The sequence below is a fragment of the Oncorhynchus kisutch genome, linkage group LG11, assembly GCF_002021735.2.
Source record: "Oncorhynchus kisutch isolate 150728-3 linkage group LG11, Okis_V2, whole genome shotgun sequence".
Lineage (NCBI taxonomy): Eukaryota > Metazoa > Chordata > Actinopteri > Salmoniformes > Salmonidae > Oncorhynchus > Oncorhynchus kisutch.
The window spans coordinates 72,403,898-72,425,587 of NC_034184.2; the positions used below are offsets into that span (position 1 = coordinate 72,403,898).

General features: G+C 41.0%; 1 protein-coding gene across 2 annotated transcripts in view; it reads left to right on the forward strand.

The window, feature by feature from the left end:
- Window positions 1-21,690, forward strand: part of LOC109899295 (dipeptidyl aminopeptidase-like protein 6) — a 351,844-nt gene that overhangs the window by 48,224 nt on the left and 281,930 nt on the right. The window lies entirely within an intron of this gene.

Sequence of the window (21,690 nt, forward strand, 5' to 3'; positions counted from 1 at the left end):
AATATTTTGTATATTATGAAAAGATGACAAGATTACATTTCCATTTAAATCAGAACATTGAAAAGAGCAGGGGAAAGTGTACACCACAGCAACATCACTAGTCAGCATGCATTATTTCATTCTTGTATCTGTCTCCTAGAAATAGTGTGACGGCGGGAAGATTGAGCTGTAATTCCAGGTCTAACCGGAAGGTTGCATGTTCAAACCCCCTAGCTGACAAGGTATAAATCTGTCGTTCTGCCCCTGAACAGGCAGTTAACCCTCCTAGGCCGTCATTGAAAATAAGAATTTGTTCTTAACTGACTTGCCTAGTTAAATAAAGGTAAAATAAAAATAAACCTGGCTGTCCAATTCTTCACTTGACAGAACTATGAACAGAATTTAGTTGTGCCACTTGATAGCCTCTCACCTTTCCAATATTGGACCAATGGTTTGAAATATCAATTGATTTATTGATTCGCATGATTGATTGATTTGATTGATTTACCTGTAAAATTGTTTGACCTTGAAGGTCCCTGGTAGTAGCTCTTGGCCAGATAGAAAATGTGCACTCCATAGGGTAACATTAGAAATGCCATCAAGCCTCGTAAATTACAATTGACCGTTTGACTGCTTTGCACTGACACATAAATCTGTTATTTCTGGAAAATAAGCCTTGACTCAAGGCAGAAGGACAAATAATGGTAAATAGGGAATCATGCTGCGTTCACGTCTGTCATGACAGGGAAACCCTGGCTAACTATCTCAAATGCACGTTGGACTACCACGAAGCACGCCAGGGGATCTACAGTTGGAAGTCGGAAGTTTACATACACTTAGGTTGGAGTCATTAAAACTTGTTTTTCAACCACTCCACAAATTTCTTGTTAACAAACTATAGTTTTGGCAAGTCAGTTAGGACATCTACTTTGTGCATGAGACAAGTCATTTTTCCAACAATTGTTTACAGACAGATTATTTCACTTATAATTCACTGTATCACAATTCCAGTGGGTCAGAAGTTTACATACACTAAGTTGACTGTGCCTTTAAACAGCTTGGAAAATTCCAGAAAATGATGTTGTGGCTTTAGAAGCTTCTGATAGGCTAATTGACATCATTTTAGTCATTTGGAGGTGTACCTGTGGATGTATTTCAAGGCCTACCTTCAAACTCCGTGCCTCTTTGCTTGACATCATGGCAATATCAAAATAAATGAGCCAAGACCTCAGAAAAACATTGAAGACCTCTGCTAGTCTTGTTCATCCTTGGGAGAAATTTCCAAACACCTTCAACTGTATATTCTGTAGTGAAGTAAATAGCTGTACTGTCTGAACACTTCTAAATAGGGGTTAAAAGCACTAGTTATAAAAGTACTAACTAATCAATTACTACACAATGGACACTGAGCTTCTATAAAATGTGTATTGTGTGTGAATCTGGTCTACAATGACCAGAAGACCAATAGCTGGCTCTTTCATCATACCTAGCACTCTAAAGTGTTGCCCTGATGTCTACAATAACAATAATACTGTCCCTACCATGCCATTCTGGTAGCCCATTAACCATCCCCTTATATGGCCCTAACCCTCTCTGTGTGTCTCCTTGGCAGGTTGCTCCGAGTGGAAGTCGGTGGCAGACTATCCATTTTCAACCAGCTAAGTTGGTTGTCCTCCAGCACTTTCCTCTGTTTACTGCTGGTTGCTCTCTGCCACCAAAAACAGGCCTTCAAGGGCACAGTGGGCAGTGTTGTCGAACCACTAATGATTTTCTGCTGTTGGCTGAAATGAAAAGCATTTGTATCCACAGTGTTATATCTTTAAAGTGGAGAAATACCAACCACTCCATCCCTCCCTGGCCCGTCTGTTGCGGTTATTATTTCAGTCTCAATTGAAACAAACCACTGAGAGAGCACTCATGATGAGGGTTTGTCATGTCTCCTTTTAGTGACTTTAAACAGTATGTACAGCAGGGTTCCCCACCTGGGTGCCCGCAGGCCAAATTTGACCCGCGGGTGGTTTTATTTGGCCCCCCCAAGCTTTCAGAGCAAAAAAAACCTAACACACAAGGAAATCATCTCCAAGTGATTTTAATCCAATAAATCTGTTCCCAAGTAATAATGAAGACATAATGAAGACATTGATCATATACAAATGTAAGCAATTATTATGTTTTAGTCAAACATATCAGTTTGGGCTTCTTGCGGTCAATTTGCAGTCTACAAATTATTTGTAATTATGTTCCGACCATCCGCTCAAGAAAAAATTGTCCCATGGCTGAATCTTTTTGATGATCCCTGATGTACAGTATGTTTGCACTGGTGTTCTGATGCAGGTGTTCAGATTCCTTCTCTCAGCCCATTAGATAGACATGTTGTTGTAGTGTCTTCTAAAGAATACAATGTTCAATTTAAACTCAATTGTTTTCTAGAAATCTTCCCTATACTAAATGCAGATGTATTTGAATCATGAAGAAGGCCTAATTTTGGCTCCACAGACAGCTGTTTGGTTTATTATGCTCCTTGAATCCCCTTGGGGCTGATGAGGAAAGTTCTGATGGAGGACCACTCGGCATGATTAGGTGCTCGACTACACACTTAATGCATTCATCACAGATCTCATGCCAGTTCTGGTGAGCTATGGGCGTGTCCCAACAGTCTGAAGTGGCTTTCCTTATCTACTTTCCTTCATCTGCAGAGGATCTAAAACACATCAGGACTTATGGGTGTGTCCCAACAGTCTGAAATGGCTTCCTTCCTACCCTTGCCTCTTTTCCTTCATCTGCAGAGGATCTGAAAACACAGGATCGGTGAAAGCAACACACAAGTAGCCTAGCTGACTTGATGAACCCTTCCTTCAGTGTGGATGAAGGAAAGGACATGAGGAAAGAGGGCAGAGGGAAAACCCTTAGGACCACAGTGGCTAGGCACCAGCTTGCAATGAAAGGCATTGGAACGGTTGCCCCTCCTGTTAAGTGGGTGGCCTGCATTCACGGCCACTCACGTCGTTTGTTTGATTGGGGTCGGCCCAGTACGACGTTGGAGGTGCGGGTCTAGGAACAAGGGCTGTGATTTATAGTGACCTTTAAGTGGGCCAACATTTTTCAACGCTGTTATCGTGCAGCTGTAATGTTTCATTAGGCACGCTGGAATCCATCATACACAATGTTGTCTCTCTCAATGGCCATGCATGTGAGGACTGGAGAGAGCCACCGTTGTACATGCAACGTATTTATACAGGCTGGTTAATGGCTTGAGAGCACAACTGTTAGTTTAACATTTTTCAAAAATCTTATATGAACAGTTTATTTCTTTAAAGATATAAAAATGTAACCCTAAAAGATTCCAACTGTGTCTGAAAGGCAAAAAAAGGAAATTGGCATGAACCGTACATACATTATATTTGGGGGGTTATCTCTCTATTGTCAAATGATGGGCACTCATCTCAAAGGAATTAAGTTTCATTTTCCTCTTTTTCAAGTGGCACACTTTCTCTCCTCTGAAATGTCATGTTTACCCAGCACTTAGGTGAGTCACCGATCTATCTCTATTTGACTCTGCCAAGAGGACTTGAAGAATATCTAAGTGAATCTTGTACAGTCAGTCACTCTGTAGAGACAACAATTGGACCCTTAGCGGCAGTGTAATTAAGGATAATCCTCGGCTGTTTACATAATTAAAACACTCTTTTTGAAGTTCTGTCAGATAGGTCGATCTATATCTCCAGGGATGTTACCTTGCTCCTTTTTGATAATCCAAACACATTAATGTGAGATAAAAAAAAAAATAATAATAATCTGCTGCATTATCAATGCATTATACGCTGAAATGTATACAGTACTGTACTGCATTGTGCAGTACCACTTATGGGCATTTCCATGTAAAAGGACCCATGAGCACCAACGTGTGAAGTTCATAGGAGCACATCAAATTGGTTGTCAAATGAAAGCTAAGAGTCTATATTTTGGGGAAATTAAGGCATAAATATTTTTTTCAGCCATTTACCATCCTTAAAATAAAAGCTTTGATTTGTGGATAAACAGATGGAAAAGGGGGTCTTAGAAAACATCTACCAGAAAAAGTCTTAAAATGTATCAGACACAATAATGTTGTTGTAAAAGCCCCTGCCAACGAATATCAACTTTTTGGGTGACCTGACCAAGGAAATATGAGTTATAGATCTGTCATTCTCATTGACAGCAAGTGTAAGAAGCGGTAGAGCTGTTCTATGTGCGCTGTTTCTATGCTCCCCGTTCTTCAGTTTATTTTTATTTATTTTTGGTTTTGTACACCAGCTTCAAACAGCTGAAAATATATTTCACAGTGGTTTAGATGGTAGCTTGCTACTGTTATTTTTCACTGTCTTTTTACTGTTGTTTTTATTTCTTTACTTACCTATTGTTGACCTAATACCTTTTTTTGTACTATTGGTTAGAGCCTGTAAGTAAGCATTTCACTGTACGGTCTACACCTGTTGCATTCGGCACACGTGACAAACTTTGATCTGATCCGATTATAGACATATGTTTCACAAGTTTGGATAGCACAGTACAGTGAGTAGAGCACGTACAATACAGTACTGATTACAGTACTCTACAGTGGGAAGAGCAGAGTACAGTGCATTAGAGTACAGTACCATTCAATACAATAGTGCAGTACAGTACTGCACTCTACTGTACTGTACTCTACTGCACTGTACTCTTATGCGCTGTACTCTACTGCACTGTACTCTAATGCACTGTACTCTACTCTACTGCACTCCACTAACATAATAATAACAATGTATGCCATTTAGCAGATGCTTTTATCCAAAGCGGCTTAATCATGTGTGCATACATTTTACTACTTACTGTACTGAACTCTACTGCACTGCACTGTAATGTGCTCTACTGTACTGAACTGTACTGCACTATACTGTGCTCTACTGTACTGAACTCTACTCTACTTTACTGTACTCTGCTGCTGTGTGATGTCCAAATTTGTGAAACATTAGGAACATTTCTATGTAGTACAGATCCGATACTGTAATTCCGTTACCTGGTGTAAATCCACTTCACATACTGTAGTTCAAATCAAAGTTTATTAGTCACATACGTCCAATACAACTTTGGTAACACTTTACTTAAAGCTGACAGGCAAAATGTCTTATTTTAAAGCATATAATGTTATGTCTCTGTGCAGCCTGGTCGGCAGCTTTAGACTGCTACAGTATACTCGAAGTTTCTCCAAGGTATGCCAGGAGGTAGCATAGCAAATGCTCAACTGACTCCAAATGGCTGTTCTTTAGTCAGGTATCAAGTGATGAGGGACACTTTTAACGCTTATACTGAAACAGCCACCCTCCAATGTTGAATAACTCCCCACATTGTTCTGTCCACTGAGTTTTACAGGATAGACAAAGTGCAGTTTGACACTTTGCTCACAGGCCAGGGCTACATCCCTCTTGACTCGCATCACGCCTCGGCTTCCCTCTGCACTTTCCATCCACCATGTGACTTCAGATAGACTTTTCTATGTAATAAGCTGCCAAGGAGAGACTTCATCAGGGATAGCGATTCCTGTTTTTCACAGTACATATCACACTGATGGTGGAACTCCTTTGTCAAAAACCATGCTCAAGTCAAATCAAATTTTATCAGTCACATGCACCGAACAGGTGTAGACACCTTACAGTGAAATGCTTACTTACAGGCCCCTAACCAACAATGCAGTTTAAAAAATACGAATAAGAATAAGAAATAAAGGTAACAAGTAATTAAAGAGCAGCAGTAAAATAACAATAGCAAGACTATATCCAGGGGGTACCGGTACAGACTCAATGTGCAGGGGCACCGGTTAGTCGAGGTAATTGAGGTAATATGTACATGTAGGTAGAGTTATTAAAGTGACTATGCATAGATAATAACAGAGAGTAGCAGTGGCATAAAAGAGGGGGGGGGGTGGCAATGCAAATAGTCTAGAAGGCCATTTGATTAGATGTTCAGGAGTCTTATGGCTTCGAGGTAGAAGCTGGTTAGAAGCCTTTTGGACCTAGACTTGGCGCTCCGGTACCGCTTGACAATTTTTAAGGCCTTCCTCTGACACTGCCTGGTATATAGGTCCTGGATGGCATGAAGCTTGGCCCCAGTGATGTACTTGGTCATACGCACTACCCTCTGTAGTGCCTTGCGGTTGGAGGCCGAGCAGTTGCCATACCAGGCAGTGATGTAACCTGTAACCAGGATGCTCTCGATGTTGCAGCTGTAGAACCTTTTGAGGATCTGTGCTTGGACCATGTTAGTTTGTTGGTGATGTGGACACCAAGAAACTTGAAGCTCTCAACCTGCTCCACTACAGCCCCGTTGATGAGAATGGGGACATTTGAACATCTTGGCCATGTTCTGTTATAATCTCCACCCGGCACAGCCAGAAGAGGACTGGCCACCCCACATAGCCTGGTTCCTCTCTAGGTTTCTTCCTAGGTTTTGGCCTTTCTAGGGAGTTTTTCCTAGCCACCATGCTTCTACACCTGCATTGCTTGCTGTTTGGGGTTTTAGGCTCGGTTTCTGTACAGCACTTTGAGATATCAGCTGATGTACGAAGGGCTATATAAATACATTTGATTTGATTTTGGTTTGAATGGGGGCGTGCTCGGTCCTCCTTTTCCTGTAGTCCACAATCATCTCCTTTGTCTTGATCAGGTTGAGGGAGAGTTTGTTGTCCTGGCACCACACGGCCAGGTCTCTGACCTCCTCCTTATAGACTGTCTGACTGTGATCAGGCCTACCAATGTTGTGTCATCGGCAAATTTAATGACTCAATAACCAAAAGAGATTTTTTTTCAAACTTAATGTACCATGTCATAGCTGATACCCAATTCTTTCTGCAGACATCTTTTAATATTTAAACAGAGCAGATATTCAGGAGTTTTTGGAAAACATAGTCGCATAACAAAATCTGAGGGAGATTTAACTGTAATTCCGTTACCAAAGTTGCATCTGCACAGTTCTTCCACAAAATTTGTTTTTGTACAGCAGTCCTTGTGCACAGAGTTTACATTCACATTTGAGTCATTTAACAGACACTTATCCAGAGCGACTTACAGGAGCAGTTAGGGTTAAGTGCCTTGGTGAAAAATCAACAGATTTAGTTGACTTTTCGGTTATTGGCTCAACGCTCTTAACCACTAGGCTACCTGCCACCCAAAGTTGTATGGTTGATAAGCTTTGAAATCAATGTTTTTTTTTTGCATACATTTTAAAGTGAAGAAAACTGAGTCAAAGCTTAATTCTGTTAACCTGGAACTGCATATGGAAATTTCAGAGTTGATCTGTTTATTTTATCCACTCAGAGAAATTGCTGTTTAGAAACAGAATTTTGAATTGCTGCTTAGATACAGAATTTAGAATTGCTGCTTAGAAACGGAATTCTGAGTGGTCGATAATGAAAACATTTTATTCCTTCTTTGCTGCTGTGACAGGGAAACAGTGACCCACATAAAACCTCAGACGCATCCAGAAGCATTTTATCTCTAGCCCTACCTCACCCCTCCTCTCTCTCTCTCTCTCTCACACACACACACACACACACACACACACACACACACACACACACACACACACACACACACACACACACACACACACACACACACACACACACACACACACACACACACACACACACACACACACACACACACACACACACACACACAACTATGGCATTTCTGTCTGTTGCACACACTCCCCAATCCAAAGAAATCAATCACCGCTTAGCTGGGCAAGAACGTGCCGGGCGCTCCCAGCAAATAACGAGTTTACGGTAGATTAATATTTCATGGTGCCTTTTTTCCGCCATTCCTGCCTCCATGTTTTCAACTCGTGATAGGGACTGGGGGAATAGCCATATATTTAATTAATTGTTCAAATAATAGGAGAGCTTTGCTATGGAAACCAGTATTTCCCCAGCCTAGATAGTTACATGTGGCGTTAAAATGTAATGGGTTTTTTGATATTAGGATTTGCAATTTACCGCAATTCATGTGGCTAAAAGGAAAATTGCAGTTTCAAAGCAAATTTCCTGCAATTCTACACATTTTTCCATGTCTTATACCTAGGTCTTATGCTACCTTAGTGACTCAAACATTACAGAAAAATCAATGGGGGCCCCATGCCATGGCATTTTTTAAATTTGAGATTCTCCCTGACTGTCTAGTTTTTATTTTGATTGAAAGTTCTCAAAGATGATCTTATTTAAAAATATATTGCGCCATTATCTTTTCTACATACTTTATATCTGGTTTTAGTCTTTTAAGTTTACACTGAAAATGTGTTACGATCCTGGATTAAAGGTGCAATTTTCCAAAAATGCTCTGCCATTTCCTGGTTGCTTAAATTCTAATAGTTTGCCTAATTTCAGTTAATGTGACTGAACAAGCAGTCATTGTGTAGAGAATCATTGTACCATTTAAAATTAAAATAAATATGTGTATATATACAGTACCAGTCAAAAGTTTGGACACATCTACTCATTCAAGGGTTTTTCCTTTATTTGTACTATTTTCTACATTGTAGAATAATAGTGAAGACATAAACTATGAATTAACACATATGGAATCATGTAGTAACCAAAATATATATTTTATATTTGAGATTCTTCAAAGTAACCACCCGTTGCCTTGATGACAGCTTTGCACACACTTGGCATTCTCTCAACCAGCTTCACCTGGAATGCTTTTCCAACAGTCTTGAATGAGTTCCCATATATGCTGAGCACTTGTTGGTCGCTTTTCCTTCACTCTGCGGTCCAACTCATCTCTAACCATCTCAATTGGGTTGAGGTCGGATGATTGTGGAGGCCAGAACATCTGATGCAGCACTCCATCACTCTCCTTCTTGATCAAATAGCCCTTACACAGCCTGGAGGTCATTGTCCTGTTGAAAAACAAATGATAGTCCCACCTAAGCCCAAACCAGATGGGATGGTGTATTGCTGCAGAATGCTGTGGTAGCCATGCTGGTTAAGTGTGCCTCTAATTCTAAATAAATCACAGATGGTGTCACCAGCAAAACACCATCACACCTCCTCCTTCATTCATGGTGGGAACCACACAAGCAGAGATCATCCGTTCACCTACTCTGCATCTCACAAAGACACAGAGGTTGGAACTAAAAATCTCCAATTTGGACTCATCAGACCAAAGGACAGATTTCCACTGGTCTAATGTCCATTGCTCGTGTTTCTTCTTTAGTAGTGGTTTCTTTGCAGCAATTCAACCATGAAGGCCTGATTTACACAGTCTCCTCCGAACAGTTGATGTTGAGATGTGTCTGTTACTTGAACTCTGTGAAGCATTTATTTGGGCTGCAATCTGAGGTGCAGTTATTCTGATGAATTTATCCTCTGCAGCCGGGATAACTGTAGGTCCTCATGAGAGCCAAAGAGGGGCTATATTGTATTTTCAGCTGATTGAAGCTGATGTACAAAACCGAAAGTAAAAGACACATAAATGTAAGAACAGGAAGCATAGAAATAGTGAACGTAGAATAAATATTCCACTTCTTAGACTTGCTTTCAATGAGATTGACAGATCTATATTTCTATATTTCACATAACATTTCTATGTGAATTTGGTCAGGTCACACAAAAAGTTACATATTGCAGCTAACATTTTTTTTTTGTTTTTTTTTTTGGCAGTGGCGGCCACAATTTAGCAGCATAGCCAAATGCATATAGGGGAAACACTGTGAGTGTACACCAGGTAGGTCACACCCACCTAGGCAAGAGTAGGAGAAACACTGCAAGCATATTTCAGCTTTTATGCTTCCCCCATCATAGAATATCACTAAATGATAAAGTGAAGATGTTTCTTGTAGCCCTACTGAGTGTAAACTGGATTTTTTAATAGCTATTTTGCTAGTTGATGACATTGACAGATGCTAGCTAGTCCTTACAAGAAGGTCCTGTTGAACAAGGAGAAACAGACCATAATGTTTGTGTTTTGGTTGTTACAGTATCTTGCTCCAATGTAGAACTGTCCTTCTAACCAGCAGCAGGCTGGTTTACTGTTTGGCCCAGGGTCTGTTTCTCATTTTGGACGAGACACATTTACAACCTCGGCCAACAGTGAGTTCAAGGAAATGATGCTGAGGTGGTCTCTGGAGGACCAGAGTTCACATAACAAATGGGGAGACATGTAATTAGAGGCTAATTTGTCAGTCTGTTTTAGGGATGCCAAAGAGGGAGGGAGGGAAGAAGGGGGGAAGAGAGGAATGGAGGAAGATATATGGACATAGATTGATGGCAAGTCTGCATGGAACATGCCAGAGAGGGTAAGAGAAAAGGGAGGGATACTGTATTCTTGTTTTCTAAGCACATCCAAAGGAAAGATCTACACAATGACGTGTTTGTGCGTGTACATGCGAGTGTGCAAACTGTACATGTGCACATGCGAGTGTGTCTGTGCATCTGAGTGTGAGTGCTCTCATCGCACGGTTACAGCAGTTTAGATTTTATTCCGAAATTATCGGCATGACCCACAATTAGCAGAGGATTAGATTATAAAAAAGACGAGAAGTGGTTTTGTTAGCAACGGCTCCCATCCCTTTCCAGAGAAGATTGTCTTTCTTTGTGCTCAGCATTAATGATGATTTCCTTCTGCAATGCTCATTAGGACTCAGACGTCATAATCTGGCCTCCACCACTTACTCATACCATTGAGTGTAATTGTGTTTCATAGCCCGGCCTACGTGTGCAATGAATGAGCAAGCAGCAGGAGGAGACAGGCATTGTATGGAGATATTTAGTATAACTGTTTAGTATAACCATGTGATCTTAGGTATCTGACATGGCGTAATGAACTAGGTCCCGGTCCATACTCAAGGTTGCTCCGCCAACATATAATATTTATTAAGGTGGAGCAGTGTTCGGTTCCAAAGGTGGGTTCTTCATTAGGTCAGGTAGACTCGGCATCCCCTAACGAGTGATGTGTGTTTGACTTTACAGACGAGATGGGAGATGAGGTGAAAGATGGAGCGTATGAATGTGAGACTCATAAGAGTGAGACGCTGAGAGACTCCATGGGGGAGATACCTAGTCGGACCATGAGAGAGGGAGACTCACTGAGACACACGCCTACACACACACACACACACACACACACACACACACACACACACACACACACACACACACACACACACACACACACACACACACACACACACACACACTCGGAGAAAGAGATGCTGAGAAAGAGAGAGAAAAGGAGAGTAACTCAGATGTACAGAGATTGAGATGCATAGAGACTGAGAGACACACACTGAGAAAGAGTGACACACTCAGTAAGAAAGACATGCACTCCGAGAGAGGTTCAGTGTGAGATGTTAACTGAAAGAAGTGGTTTGAGAATGTTCCAATAGTTTTGACATTCAAATTGAACAAAAGGGTTAGAGGAAACGTAAAAATAATATATATATATACATTTGATCAAAGCTCTGCTCACTGAAATTAATTTGGGCAAAGTGCTGGCAAAGCATCTGTAGTGGATTGTCGTTTACAGTATCAGCAAATTAGCCACATTCTTTCAGTTAGCAACGCATGCAGTTTCTGACGTCAGGTAGATGCGCTCAGATTGCAACTTTGATCCACAAAGCAAAAAAGTAACAACTATAACAAGAAAATAATGACTGTGGACGGCGGACCAATCATTTCCAAGAGAGAAAAAATCTATTGTAGCCACTGCCGACGTCAGCTTTGTAGAAACCCTTTAGAGTACATTGTAAGCAGGTAAAGTGACTATCATTGGTGGCTGCTTGGCGGTCAGTGGCATTCGGTTGATGCTATTGCTGTCCTATATGACCTTGCTAAGAGTTGTGGAATTGTGTTCTCCCATCAGTTGTTGGATGAGCTGTTGATGTTTACTGAATGACCTGTGGTACTGGTATTCTCTCTTAGAATGTTCTGTTTTCCTCCATACGATAGCAATGCCTACTGCCATTGCCAAGAGCCTAACTCCTTCCTTTAGTCCGCTAATTTAATTGAGAAACATTATCTCTCCTCTATTATTTATACAAATGGAAATACTTCTGATAATTTATTTGTAAAGCGTATTCAAAACCTGTATCACAAATGAAATGTCTGTTCTCTGGCAGTTGCTTCACAGAATGAATCGAGCAAAAACCTTGATGACCTGCGGTCAATGACTTTAAAGTTGTATACTGATCAACCTTTTACCTTGGCTGTTGTTGATCAACCAAGAAAGTTTTAAAAAACTGTAGTGTGTGTGTGTATATGTGTGTGCATAGTGCATGAATGTATGCATGTTGGCAACACATGCATAAGTGTTTGTGTGCATTTATGTATGCGTGTGCTGTGTGGGTGTGTGGGTGTTTTATGGATAAGGTTTATATGTCTCTGCAAGGCTTACATTCAGGTTCCATTCTCTCTCTTGCCATCCGAGGCACCATGATTCATACATGCCATTTTGTTCCTGGCCGAGGAAGTTGGGGAACTGTAGGGTGGAATTCTGAGTGATATATAACTCCCTTTGATAAGTCTCTTGGTTTGTGTCTCTAGACTCCCTGTAGCAAGACATTGTGAATGGCCATATTCAGGGAATTCAATTTGCCTTTTTTCTTTAACACAGTCTAAGTCTCTTCCATTGTGTGTGTGTGTGTGTGTGTGTGTGTGTGTGTGTGTGAGAGAGAATGAATGCCCTCTGTACTACTGGCTGTGATGTCACTATGCTTTAGTAATGAAAGATAATGGAACCATTGTTGTTTTATAATGAAGATATTCCCTTATCTTGCTATGTCCCCTTTTTCATTCTATCTCTGCTGATAATAGGCTTGTCTCTTTTAAAGGGATATCATTTTAATGAGATCATTATATGGAGCCAGACACAAAATTAAATAACACCTGTTAGAAAAGGAACCATATATTCCCCAGACATTGGGAAGATATTAGTTCCCTATGGCAGGAGAACATTTTTCTACATCTAAATTAACTTTTTATGCCTAACGAGGTCTTGTATATACAACCGGGTACAACATTATAGGCGCCCTTGGTAAAGATGAGCAAAAAATACTGAATAATACAAATACTGAGCTATATTGTATGCCAAAAAAAGGGGAAATGATTCTATACTAATACATTTGCTCAGAGAAAGAGATTTTGTTTAACAAGTAATATAAAAAATCTAAAAAAGATGGGGGTCAAAATTAAATACTGTTTTAAATACCTCACCTTGCGAGGATAACGGCACTGTGCCTTTTTCTAAAATGTTTTATGAGATTGGAGAACACATTGAGAGGGATCTTATACCATTCCTCCATACAGAATCTTTCCAGATCCTTGATATCATTAATTTGCTCTTATGGACTGCCCTCTTCAATTCAAATCACATGTTTTCAATGGGGTTCATGTCTGGAGACTGAGATGGACATGGCAGAAATGTTATTTTATGGTCAATTAACCATTTCTTTGTGGATTTTGATGTCTGCTCTGGGTTATTGTCTTGCGTGAAGATCCTCTTGTGGCCATCAGGTTTTTGGCAAAAATGTTGTTGACCTTAACAAGGGCCCCAGGACCAGTGGAAGCAAAATAGCCCAATAACAACATCAAAGAGCCACCACAATATTTTTACAGTAGGTATGGGGTTCTTTTCTGCATCCATATTTCGATGCCAACCCCACCACCGGTGTATAGGCCAAAGAGCTCTGTTTTCATGTCATCTGACCATAGCACAGGTTACAATCCAAGTTACAATGCCATTTGCTGGATGACATGAAAATAGAGCTTTTTGGCCACACACACCAGTGGTGGGTTTGGCATCGAAATAAGGATGCATGAACAGAAAAGAACCCCATACCTACTGCTTATCACATGGATCACCAACCTCCTAACTGATAGGTCTCAGCAGGTACAGTTGAAGTTGGAAGTTTACACACACCATAGCCAAATACATTTCAACTCAGTTTATCACAATTCCTGACATTTAATCCTAGTAAAAAATTCCCTGGTTTAGGTCAGTTAGGATCGCCACTTTATTTTAAGAATGTGAAATGTCAGAATAATAGTAGAGAGAATGATTTATTTCAGCTTTAATTTCTTTCATCACATTCCCATTGGGTCAGAAGTGTAACGGAATTCCTCTTCTTCCGAGGAGGAGTAGCAAGTATCAGACCAATGTGCAGCGTGGTAAGTGTCCATAATGATATATTTAATAAATCAACAGAACACTGAACAAAATAACAAAAGTACAAAAAAACAACCAAAACAGTCCCATGTGGTGAAATCACTAACACAGGATACAACCACCCACAAAACACAATAGAAAACAGGCTACCTAAATATGCCTCCCAATCATAGACAACGACGGACACCTGCTTCTGATTGAGAACCATATTAGGCCAAACACATAGAAATATAACAACAGAACAAAACATAGAAAAACAACATAGAATGCCCACCACAACTCACGCCCTGACCAACTAAAATAAAGACATAAAAAAGGAACTAAGGTCAGAACGTGACAAGATGTTTACATGCACTCAATTAGTATTTGGTAGCATTGCCTTTAAATTGTTTAGCTTGGGTAGCCTTCCACAAGCTTCCCACCATAAGTTGGGTGAATTTTGGCCCATTCCTCCTGACAGAGCTGGTGTAACTGAGTCAGGTTTGTAGGCCTCCTTGCTCTCACATGCTTTTTCAGTACTGCCCACACATTTTTTGTAGGATTGAGGCCAGGGCTTTGTGATGGCCACGCCAATACCTTGACTTTGTTGTCTTTAAGCCATTTTGCCACAACTTTGGAAGTATGCTTGTGGTCATTGTCCATTTGGAAGACCCATTTGCGACCAAGCTTTAACTTCCTGACTGATGTCTTGAGATGTTGCTTCAATATATCCACATAATTTTCCTACCTCGTGATGTCATCTATTTTGTGAAGTGCACCAGTCCCTCCTGCAGCAAAGCACCCCCATAACATGATGCTGCCAACCCCGTGCTTCACGGTTGGGATGGTATTCTTCGGCTTGCAAGCCTCACCCTTTTTCCTCCAAACATAACGATGGTCATTATGCCCAAACAGTTCTATTTTTGTTTCATCAGACAAGAGGACATTTCTCCAAAAAGTAGGATATTTGTCCCCATGTGCAGTTGCAACCCGTAGTCTGGCATTTTTATGGCGGTTTTGGAGCAGTGGTGTCTTCCTTGCTGAGCGGCCTTTCATATTGTCGTTATAGGACTCATTTTACTGTGGATATAGATACTTTTGTACCAGTTTCTTCCAGCATCTTCACAAGGTCTTTTGCTGTTGTTCTGGGATTGATTTGCACTTTTCGCACCAAGGTACGTTCATCTCTAGGAGACAGAACGCGTCTCCTTCCTGAGCAGTATGACTGCTGCGTGGTCCCATGGTGTTTATACTTGCATACTATTGTTTGTACTGGTGCTCGTGGTACCTTCAGGTGTTTTGGAAATTGCTCCCAAGGATGAACCAGACTTGTGGAGGTCTACAATTTTTTCTAAGGTCTTGGCTGATTTCTTTTGATTTTCTCACGATGTCAAGCAAAGAGGCACTGAGTTTGAATGTAGGCCTTGAAATACATCCACCGATACACCTCCAATTGACAGAAAGTATGTCAATTAGCCAATCAGAAGCTTCTAAAGCCATGACATCATTTTCTGGAATTTTCCAAGCTGTTTAAAGGCACAGTCAACTTAGTGTATGTAAACTTCTGTCCCACTTGAATTGTGACACAGTGAATTATAGGTGAAATAATCTGTCTGTAAACAATTGTTGAAATAATGACTTGTGTCATGCACAAAGTAGATGTCCTAACCGACTTGCCAAAACTATAGTTTGTTGACAAGAATTTTGTGGAGTAGTTGAAAAACATATTTTAATGACTCCATCCTAAGTGTATGTAAACCTCCCGACTTCAACTGCATACAGAGAAAAGAGTCGGCCCGAGAATTAAACCCTGTGGCACCCCCATAGAGACTACCAGAGGTCCGGACAACAGGTCCTCCGATTTGACTGAACTCTTTCTGAGAAGTGGTTGGTGAACCAGGCGGGGCATTCATTTAAGAAGCCAATGCTATTGAGTCTGCCGATAAGAATGCGGTGATTGACAGTTGAAAGCCTTGGCCAGGTCGATAAAGACGGATGCACAGTACTGTATTTTATCGATGGCGGTTATGATATCGTTTAGGACCTTGAGCGTGGCTGAGGTGCACCCACGACCAGCTCGGAAACCAGATTGTATAGTGGAGTTGGTACGGTGGGATTCGATATAGTCTGGGATCTGTTTAACCTCTTAAGGAATAGGGGGCAGCATTTTCACTTTTTGCCCAATTTCAACTTCCTGCTACTCATGCCAGGAATATAAGATATGCATATTATTAGTAGATGTGGATAGAAAACACTGACGTTTCTAAAACGGTTTGAATCATGCCTGTGAGTATAACATAACTTATGTAGCAGGCAAAACCCTGAGGACTAACTGTTCATATTATTTATTTTTTGCCTTTGACTGTTCCCTGAATTGTCTTTGCCAAAGGATATTTCATAGGAACCTGTTTTCAGTTCCAGTCAACATGTCAGATTATAAAAAGGCTTTTCGTCGAAAGCATAAGAAGCTATTATCTGATGATAGCACAACAGTAAACAAAGAGGGTAGCATATTTCAACCCTGCAGGCGCTACACAAAATGCAGAAATAAAATATAAAACATGCCTTACCTTTGACTATCTTTTGTTGGCACTCCAATATGTCCCATAAACATCACAATTGGTCCTTTTGTTAGATTAATTCCGTCCATATATATCCAAAAGTTCCATTTATTTGGCGTGTTTGATCCAGAAAAAACAGCTTCCAAATTGCGCAACGTCACTACAAAATATTTAAAAAGTTGCCTGTAAAATTTGCCAAAACATTTCAAACTACTTTTGTAATACATCTTTAGGTATTTTTAAACGTTAATAATCGATCAAATTGAAGACGGGTCTATCTGTGTTCAATACAGGAAGACAACAAACCAAGCTACTTTTCAAGTCTTGCACAAGTCTCAACAGTGTTACGCAGTTCCTAGATGGCCATACTTCTTCATTGCACAAATGAATAACCTCAACCAAATTCCAAAGACTGGTGACATCCAGTGGAAGCGGTAGGAACTGAAAACAAGTTCCTAAGAAATATTCTTTCGCAATGACAACTCACTGAACAGACAGAGACCTAAAAAAACAGTTTTAGAAACTTCAGTGTTTTCTATCCAAATCTACTAATAATATGCATATCTTATATTCTTGGCATGAGGAAGTTGAAATTGGGCACGCTATTTATCCAAAAGTGAAAATGCTGCCCCCTATACCTTAAGAAGTTAAGCCAGTCACCGTATGTGTGGGGGGTGGAACAACAGGGCTAGCTAAGGCATATTGAGCAGGGCTGTAGACTCTACAGTGAAATAAGACAAAAATTACTAACCAAAACAGCAATAGACAACCCATATTGACATTATGGAGAGGCATGTGTAGCCGAGTGACCATAGGGTCCAGCGAGTAGCTAGGCAAGCTGGAGGCACGGCGATTCAGTCATCTAGCATGCCAGGGCTAGCAGCAGGCTAGCAGATGGGCCTCCCGCAATGGGAGATTCTGTTGAAACCCCCTCGGATGGTTACGTCGGTAGAACAGTCGTGATTGATCGGCGGGGCTCCGTGTCGGGCAGCAAAGGGTCCAGGCCAATTGGCCAAAGAGGTAATTGAAGCCCAGGAATTGCTTGATGGATCTCGTCAGCTAGCCGGGAGATGGGCCTAGTTCGAGGCTAGCTCTAGGCTAACTGGTGATTGCTTCGGGACATGCTTGACCTGCTGGTCTGGGAATATCAAGGTTGCTGGTTTGGGAATATCAAGGTTGCACAGACAAATAGGTTGTGCGAGATAGTCAGGATTTGTGGATAAATCATAGGTCTGCAACAGCATGAACTGTCATCTCTACCTGGGCAGAGCCCTCCATAAGGTGAATAAAATAGCGGTTGACTCTTCCCATCCACTCCACCCTGAATTCCAGTTCCTTCGCTCTGGCTGCAGGTACAGACTACCTAAGGTATAAAAAAATAGGGCCAAGTACTCTTTTATTCCGAATGCAATTCTGCAATTTACCAAAATGTTGGACTAATTGCACTTAGCACTTACACTATGAAACTGCACTTACCCTGCCTATTTGTTTGAAAATATCCTTTGCTATTTATTTTACATTTTTAGATGTGATATGTTTTATGTCTGCTGCAAGATGAATTGCCTCTCAGAGGACATTGAGAAAACTTTAATCTGAATCTGTAAATTGTATTTTTTGCTCATCTTTATCAAGGATGCCTATCATTTTGGCTGACTGTATCTTTTGGGGTTGTAAAACGAATCAAGTTGGGATTACTGGCCGTGCAATCACTAAGACAGCCTCTCTCTTTTTTTATTCTCTCTGGATTTTTTTTGAGGATGGGTCATCATCAACCTGGTCCCAGATCAGTTCATGTTGTACAGCATGGTTGTTGAGCATACAGTAGGAGTTGGTTAGATGTCACAAACAGACCTGGGACCTGGCTCATCATACAACCTAATTATTTTCCAAAAGTAGGACTAATGATGGAATGACCATGAATTAGCTGCTGAAACAGAGGGCCATGCTGGTGAGCTCTGACTAGCCTATTTGTCTGTAAACTAGCCATTTGCTGTGCTGTAGGGAGATATGATCCATAGATTACTCATTCTATTGGATGTGTTCAGAAGAACCACCAAGCCTCTGTGTTAGTCTGGACTGAAGTTTGTATTCGTGCTGACATCAAATCAAAATCAAATGCAATTTTATTGGTCACATGTGATTAGCAGATGTTATTGCGGGTGTAGCGAAATACTTGTGCTTCTAGCTCCGACAGTGCAGTAATATCTAACAAATTACACCATATATACCCAATACACACATCTAAGTAGGAATGAATTAAGACTATATACACTACCGTTCAAAAGTTTGGGGTCACTTAGAAATGTTCTTGTTTTTGAAAGAAAAGCTCATTTTTTGGTCCAAATAACAAATGGATCAGAAATACAGTGTAGACAATGTTAATGTTGTAAATGACTACTGTTGCTGGAAACGGCTGTTTAACAAAAGAGTTATATCTACATAGGCGAACAGAGGCCCATTTATCAGCAACCATCACTCCTGTGTTCCAATGTTGGCATGTTGTTTGCTAATTCAAGTTTATAATTTTAAAAGGCTAATTGATCATTAGAAAACCCTTTTGCAATTATGTTAGCACAGCTGAAAACTGTTGTGTTGATTTAAGAAGCAATACAACTGGCCTCCTTTAGGCCCCGGTGCACAACTGAGCAAGAGGACAAGTGCATTAGTGTCTAGTTTGAGAAACAGATGCCTCACAAGTCCTCAAATGGCAGTTTCATTTAACTTCTTATGGGCAGGTAGCGTCCCACCTGGCCAACATCCGGTGAAATTGCAGAGTGCGAAATTCAAACTACAGTATTATAAATATTTAACTTTCATAAAATCACAAGTGTAATACATCAAAATAAAGCTTAACTTCTTGTTAAATCCAGCTGCTGTGTTATATTTCAAAAATACTTTACGGCGAAAGCACACCATGCGATTATCTGAGGACAGCGCCCCGCATACAAACACATGAAAAACATATTTCAACCAGGCAGGTGCGACACCAAAGTCAGAAAAGGCGATATAAAAAATGCCTTACCTTTGATCTTCTTCTGTTGGCACTTCAAAAGGTCCCAGTTACATCACAAATGGACCTTTTGTTCGTTTAGCTGGCGCGCTTCAGTCAATAATCCGCCCGGTTTCCCTCCATCAAAATGCATACAAAATGAATCCCAAACATTACTAATAATAAACTTTTCCAAACAAGTCAAACAGCGTTTATAATCCCTAATACATGAAAAAATGATAAAATTTAAGACGGAGTATCGTTATTGTCTTTACCGGAGAAAAATACCAAAGAACGTTGGAGCGACCTAGAAAAACTACAATTTCAGGCAAATTTGTCCAAAAACCAGCCTGAAACTTTTTCTAAAGACTGTTGACATCTAGTGGAAGCCCTAGGAACTGCAATCTGGGAGGACTTGAAAATAGTGGTATGCTGAAGTTTTTCATTTTTTGGGATGGTCCTCGGGGTTTCGCCTGCCATATCCATTCTGTTATACTCACAGACATAATTTTAACAGTTTTACAAACTTTAGAGTGTTTCCATCCAAATCTGCCAATTACATGCATATCCTAGCTTCTGGGCCTGAGTAACAGGCAGTTTACTATGGGCACGCTTTTCATTCGGATGTCAAAATAATGCCCCCTACCCAAGAGAGGTTAAATAGTACCCGCAAAACACCCATCTCAACGTCAAAAGTGAAGAGGTGACTCCGGGATGCTGGCCTTCTAGGCAGAGTTCCTCTGACCAGTGTCTGTGTTCTTTTGCCCATCTTAATATTTTATTTTTATTGGCCAGTCTGAGATATGGCTTTTTCTTTGCAACTCTGCCTAGAAGGCCAGCATCCACTGCGGTCCCTTTCTATGTAGATAGGGGGGTGCACCCTCTGCTGTTTCCTGAAGTTCACGGTCATCTCTTTTGTTTTCTTGACGTTTAGTGAGAGGTTGTTTTCCAGGCACCACACTCCCAGAGCCCTCACTTCCTCCCTGTATGCTGTCTTGTCACCATTGGTAATCAAGGCTACTATTGTTGTGTCGTCTGCAAACTTGATGATTGAGTTGGAGGCGTGCTTGGCCACACAGTCATGGGTGAACAGGGAGTACAGGAGGGGGCTGAGCACACACCCTTGTGGGGCCCCAGTGTTGAGGATCAGCGGAGTGGAGGTGATGTTTCCTACCTTCACCACCTGGGGGCATTCTGTCAGGAAGTCCAGGACCCAGTTGTACAGGGTGGGGTTCAGACCCAGGGCCTCTAGCTTAATGATGAGCTTGGAGGATACTATGATGTTAAATGCTGAGCTAAAGTCAATGAACAGCATTCTTACATAGGTATTCCTTTTGTCCAGATGGGATAGGGCAATGTGCAGAGTGATGGCGATTGCTTTGTCTGGGGCGGTAAGCCAATTGAAGTGGATCTAGTGTGGCAGGTAAGGTAGAGGTAAGGTAGAGGTGATATGATCCTTGACTAGTCTCTCAAAGCACTTCATGATGACAGAGGTGAGTGCTACGGGGTGATAGTCATTAAGTTCAGTTACCTTTGCCTTCTTGGGCACATGAAAATCAAGGTGTGTTTTATGTCTCAGTTTTGGATACTGTAGAACTGGAAGAGGTGTGTGTCACCGTTAACTGCTGTGAGGGTCAGAGAGGTCCTTAATGCAGTGCTGTGAGTGTGTCTGTCATATCCCTCCTCTCTGAATGTGTCCCCCATTTTCAATTGCTGCAGAGTTCCTCTCCGGCGGCGGCTGAGATGTTTTAATGCATGGCCAATTGTATGCACATTATAAGGAGATAGGTTTGAAGGTGAGTCTCAGCTGCTGTACATCTTTTGTTCTCCTTTGTCTGCCTCATTAGGGATGCGGCGTGTTAACCAGAGTCAAGCCTTATAGATGTTCCCACTTAGAAACCTCTCCAATGATACCTTTCTGATATACTAGCTACAAAGAGCAGGATGTGTTATTGCATGCTCAGATTAATATGTAAAATAGAAGGTTACGTGAGGCAATTTCCAT